At 54.1% G+C, this 6,140-nt stretch overlaps 1 protein-coding gene across 1 annotated transcript in view; it reads right to left on the minus strand.

Moving 5' to 3' along the window:
- The window catches only part of SAMD4B (sterile alpha motif domain containing 4B), a 38,021-nt gene extending 32,367 nt beyond the window's left edge, over positions 1 to 5,654 (minus strand). The window contains exon 1 of the mRNA XM_058707763.1: positions 5,510 to 5,654. The gene's annotated coding sequence lies outside the window, so the exon portion shown is untranslated. The remainder of the gene's footprint in view (positions 1 to 5,509) is intronic.
- Between the last annotated feature and the right edge of the window lie 486 nt (positions 5,655 to 6,140).

The raw sequence follows: 6,140 nt of genomic DNA on the forward strand, positions 1-6,140 counted from the left end.
CCCTACCCTGAGGCTACCACCAAACCTGGCCAGTCACCTCTTCCCTGTCTCTCTCTCTCTCAGTGAGATCCCAAAGGAAAGTCTGGTTGGATGGGATTAGCCATAAACTCTCTCTGGATCCAAACGACCACAGACTGGAGAATGATTGAGGCTAGAGAACAAGCAAGGAGGGGAACGGCCACCAATATCAGAAAGCTCATGGGATGGAATCACAGCAACCTGAGTTAGCAAGAGAATTAATTCCAGGGTACAGAACTCCAAACATGTCCCTGAGGATCTTCTGTTAGTATTTCACACTTAATCAGGGAAGAAATTGTTTTCAAACTGGGGCTTTCGGGAAAGAGTTCTCTTTCCGCTAAGGGTGTTGAGGTAGGATTAAAGCGTAGGGTTGCTGAAGGCCACCTCTGTCACCACAAAGTAGAAACTTGTTGAGGATGAAGACACTCCTTGTAAAAATGGGCAGAGATTACTGAGAAGATTGTTTTAACTCCTGGATGAAGCTAAGACTGAAGTCATCCTAGCTCTGGACTTTTTAATAACACAAGTCAATTACTTCATTTTTTGATTAAACTAGCTTGAACTAAGGTTCTGTCATTTATGTCTTTAGAGTCCTGGCTGACGTGAACCATTTATTTTTTTTATTAAAAAAAAATTTTTTTAACGTTTATTTATTATTGAGAGACAGAGAGACACAGAGCGTGAGCAGGGGAGGGGTAGAGAGAAGGGGAGACATAGAATCTGAAGTAGGCTCCAGGCTCTGAGCTGTCGGCACAGAGCCCGACACGGGGCTCGAACTCACAGACTGCGAGATCATGACCTGAGCCCAAGTCGGTCGCTTAACCAACTGAGCCACCTAGGTGCCCCGAACCATTTATTTTTGATAACACTGAGCACTTATATGCAGGACATTGTTTTAGCTACTTCATGTGTTAACTTATGTAATTCTTATAATAACTCTAGAACATAAGTTACCATTATTACTTTCATTTTTTAGCTGTGAAAACTAAGAGCCAGGGAAGTTAAGTAGTTGTCTAGGTCACAAAACTGGTAAGTGACAATGCGGGACACAAATCCTGTCTGGCCCCAGAGTCTGCATACTTAACTTATACTATGCTATAATGCCTCCTCATTGCACCCAACCCTACCTGAACAGAAAATCCAACTCTGTGACTCATGGCACTATCATCTTGGGATGGACAGGGTCCAGAAACCTTCTATTTGTGCCACCTGTCCTCAACATTTATGAGATTAGTTGTAGTTTACCTAGCTCGTAGGATTCCCTATGAGGAGCATGAGATGAGAATACGTGTGAAGCATTTAAACAGTAACGGGCAAATAATTACTCAATAAACAGTAATCATCGATATTATCACTCTACGGGTCACAAGAGTATAGCTGGCAAATATAATAAAGATGGAAGTGATCTGTTTTCTTTCAACTCTGTCCTTTAAGTGAAGAGAAGAGATGCCACGAGTGGGAGATGAGAAGCCCTTCTTATCTTTGACCTATTGCAAAGCTGTTACCTCTGCCTGGAAGACCACTCATCATTGTCCCAACTCCTGTGGAACACCACCGAGCCCAAATACCACCTTTTCCATGACGTGTCTTTCCAGATAAAGGGCTCCTTCTTTCACTGCCAAATTTCCACAGCATATAATTTGTACCTCATGTTCTGCCCTGTGTACCTGCCCAACCCCTCTAATGTACTGTGAGCTCACTGAAGGCAGGCCCCAGTGTGTATCCTGTGATCTCCATTTCCCCTTCTTGACCCCAGAGAGAAACAGAATCCCTTGGAGAAAGCTGAGAGCTCCAGACTTATAAAGACTTATAAAGGCTGAGGGAGGCTGACAGGCCACTGAGGATGGGGTGAGGCAGGTCACCAAGCACAGGACCTCAGGTAGCTCAGAATCAGGAGGGAGCACAAAGAAAAGTCCCTCAGATAGCAGTGGGTGGGGCACAGAGCTTCTTCTAGGAGGAGAGGCAATGTGCGCTGGGTACAGGAAGAAGACAGGAGAGGGTGGGGAAGGTGTATACAGCCTGAATGGGGAGTGAGATCTGAAAAACTTAGAGATTTCTGGCCAAATGCAGAAGAAAGAGCTACCCTTTTCTAACGATTCCCAATAACTTACAGAAGGCAGATCCCACTTTGTGGGATTCAGAGAGAAACAAGACACATCCCAGTACTTTCTAAACTTGCAGCCCAATGAAGGGTGAGTGGACGAGTACATGAACAACTAAAGGGAGAAGGTGAGTGGTGCTCTAGAAGGGAGGGCTCCGGACAGTAAGACACAGAATGCAAAGACCCGAAAGTGCCTTTAAGGGAAGGTGCCTATGCGGTGAGGAACAGATGGAGATTGGAGATGGACACATGTGTTGAAGGAGACAGCAATTTGAAGCGAGAACACCAAAGGCTGGGGTATGGTGTGCAGGGGAAGCCAGAAGGTGAAAGTGCCGAGGAAGACCTGAAAGGAAACTATTCAAAGGTAGAATATGCAGTAATTGCTCAGAGGATGGGGTAACCTTTCAGGGTAGCCAGAATCCTTCCAAGGAGGGGAAGAAGACTTCCTGGACGGCGGATATTTCCCATAGGCGACTCTTGGGAAAATGAGGATGGGCAGCGGTTCGGAGGCACACCCGGAAGCCTCTTTCAGGGGGCTTTCTGTGGGGGAAAGGGAAATCCTCTCACAGGACAATCATTCTCAAACTTGAGCATGCAGCAGAATCACCAGGAGGGTTCCTGAAAACATTGCTGGGTCCTACGTTCAAGTTTTCTGATTCTGTAGGTCTGGGCTGGACCCGAGAATGTGCGTTTCTAACCAGTTCCCAAGTGATATCGGTGCTGCTGGTCCAAGAACCACACTTTTAGAACCACTGCTATAGGGAAAGGGTTTTTTTTTTTAATGTTTATTTTGGGAGAGAGAGAGAGAGAGAGACAGAGAAAGTACAAGTAGGGGAGGGGCAGAGAGAGAAGGAAAGAGAGACTTCCAAGCAAGCTCTGTGCTGTCAGCGTGGAGCCCGATGTGGGGCTTATCTCACAGAGGATCATGACCTGAGCCGATATCAAGAGTCGGAGGCTTAACTGACTAAGCCACCCGGGCGCCCCTAGGGGAAGGGATTCTTTAGCGAGGAGGCCCTCAAAGGGGGAAAGGAAGGAGAAGGCTGCTGAAAGGAAAATGGGACGAGTCCTCAGGAAGTCTCTAAGGAGGGTGTTAAGGGTCGCTCAGTCTCCAAAAGGAGGAGTCTGTGAGGAGGAAACCTAAGAAAAAAGGTCTCTGCAGGTTGGGATTTCAAGACCTGAGGCTGTCTTTGAGGATCTTTTTATTAAAAGGAGACATGGAGGCTCCTGGAGGGGACAGGACTGGAGGATGTTGGCGGCCTCTGAGGAGACAAGGAGGCTCAGATCTGAGAGGGACCTCTAAGTTGATTTCAGAGGAAAGAGAACGGAGGAGACGAGAGGGTGCAAACAGGGATTCTAAAAATGGTAAATCGGATAGGGTCCTGAATGGCGATGCCACAGAAGGAAAATGAAGGGATGTTCCAAAGAAGTGTGAAGAAAGTGCTGGGGATAAGGTTGCTAATACAGGGCAATTTCGAGGAAAATTCTCTAAAGGGCGTCTGCGGGAGGTGTGGCCTTCTCAGAGAGATCTTGGATGTACTGGAGCACGATGACAGGGGTCTTTTCAGGAACTCCTCAGAGAACTCAGATGAGGAGAAACCTCTGAGTAAAGTCTTCGAAAGGGTATAATATGGGAAAGGTGGGCCTTCTGAGTGGAATGGGCGACTGTCCGGGCAGAGAGCTTTTCAGAAAGAATTCTGGGACTTTCTAAGAGCAGGAGCTCAGTTATTTTGAGGGAAGACTGAACGGGGAGGGGGGTTCTAAAGGACCTGAGAGAACCTGTGAGGAAGAGTTCAGGGAGGGAAATCTCTAGGAAAAGTGTCTTAGTAGAAGGCAGGGGGTCTTGGAGCAGTGATTCAAGGGCTTCTGAGGGGGGTGCTAGAAGGGTCTCTGGGAGGGATTCCAAGGGCTTAACTCAATAGGAGGGCTTGAGGGGCTGCTGAGGTCTCTGAGAAGATGTGAGGAGGTCTTGAAAAACTGCATCTCACAGAGGTCATGAAGAGGGTCTTAAGGTTTAAGGGGCTCAAGGAGGTCGCGGGGGGGGATTTTTAAGGGTTCTCTAAGGAGGATTCTAGAGAATATCAGAAACTACAAGGGACTTTTTGAGAATCCTGAAGAAATCTCTGCAACATGTGGTATAGTTTACTGGGAAAGATTTGGGATACATAAAAGGGGTTGGTGGAAAAGGCTTTTGGAACATGGGATCGAAATTCTCCACAGAGATTGCAGTGAACCTCTGGAGGAGATATTTGGGATAAGCGAGGGAGGTCTGCGGGGAAGATTCGTAGGGTATGTGAGGGTGATCTCTAGGGCATTTCCGGGTGGTGAGACTTGGGGGAACAGAGGTCTTTGGGAGAAACCCTTGGGATCTGTGGAAGGATCCTAAGGGACGACTCCATAAAGGGGGAGTGTGTCTGAGAGATGGCTGGTGTGTGTGTGTGTGTGTGTGTGTGTGTGCGCGCGCGTGCGTGCATGTGTCGGGGGAGTCGTCTGGGTGACTTTTGGGGACCTGAGGACATCTCAGGGAGTCTCTGAGGAAGTCTTTCAGGGTACACTGGGGACATTCCAAAGGACATGGTGGCGGGGAAGGGGGCTCAGAGATTTGGGGGGCCACGAGAGGCACGTCTCCCAGGCGATTTCTGGTACGGGGGTAGGTAGGAGGGAAAATTCTCGGGGACGTGTGACAGGGAAGTCCGGGCAGATTGTGGGGATATGCGAAGTAGGTGTCTGGGGGAGATTTCTGGAATGTGCGGGGTCTGGAGGGGCTCTCCGGGAGACTGCAGGAGATTTTTAGGGCTTACGAGGGAGGCTCGGGGAGGAGATATGACACACATTGTTGGAATAGACGAGGAGTGGCCTCCGGGGAATATTTCTGGACGGAGGAGGAGGATGGGGGATCTGGGGCCGGAGGAGGGGTTCGCTGAGGAAGATTTCCAAGACCTGCGCCGGTGTGTGGACAGGACTGTGGGGAGGTAAGGGGGGGGGGATCTCTCGGAAAGATTCCGGGCCGGAGGAGGGGTGCGGGTTTCCAGGGGGCTCGGGGGCAGGTTTCGGGGCGCCGTGGGAACGCCCTCCTGGGAGGTGTCCGAGGCAGACCTGCGGGGGGTGGGGGTCGCGGGGAAGGTCCCCTGGCCCGGCCCCTCGCGGTCCCCAGGGTGTGAGGAGGGTTTCGGAGGGAAGCGTCCCAAGCGGCCCCGGCGGGCGACTCGAGGGTCGGGGCTGGGGGATTCTCTCGAGGGCCGGGACCCCCGAGGCCCGCGCTCGCCGCCGCCCCGCGGCTCGGGGTCCCTGAGGGGGCGGGGCCGCCCGCGCGGCCTGGGGCGCCCTGAGGTGAGCCCGGCGCGCCCCGACCCGCCGCCGCCCCGCCGCCGCCCGGCCCTGCCCGCGACTCACCGCCTCGGCCTCAGCCGCCGCTGCCGCCGTTCGGGCCTCGTCGGGCCCCCGCCGCCGCCGTCGCCCCCTCTCCGGCCCGCGAGCTCCCCTCCCTCCTCCCGCACCGACCGCCGCCGCCGCCGCCGCCGCCGCCGCCGCCGCCGCCGCCGCCGCCGCCGCCGCCGTCGCGCTGCGTCACCGCGCCGTGCGTCACCGCCCCTGGCCCCGCCCCGCCGGGGCCGCCGCGCGCCGGCATTAGCTCACGCCGCGGTGACGAGCGGCGCGCCCGCCAACGGGCGGCGAGGGCAGCCCGAAGGGCGGGAGGTGTGCGCGGAGAAAGGCGGGGTCCCGGCGGAGAGGGGAGCGCCGGGGGTTGAGCGAGGCCCAAGAGGCCCGCCCCCTGCGCGGTGGGATTGGCTGGCCGCGGGGCTGACGGGCAGGCGGCCCCGCCGGGGCCTCGGGGCCGGCGGGCGGGGAGGGGGCGGGGCGCGCGCGGCGTTGCCACGGGCAACGGGCGCGGCGGAGCCGGGGATTGGGCCTCCCGGCCCGCAGGGGGCAGTCTCGCGCGCGTCTCCCTCGGCATCCGCTAGCTAAGTCACAATTCCTGAACCTGGTGATCGGGCGGGCCTCCCCGCCGCTCTTGCACGCCCGG

This window comes from Neofelis nebulosa, chromosome 17, assembly GCF_028018385.1.
Source record: "Neofelis nebulosa isolate mNeoNeb1 chromosome 17, mNeoNeb1.pri, whole genome shotgun sequence".
NCBI lineage: Eukaryota > Metazoa > Chordata > Mammalia > Carnivora > Felidae > Neofelis > Neofelis nebulosa.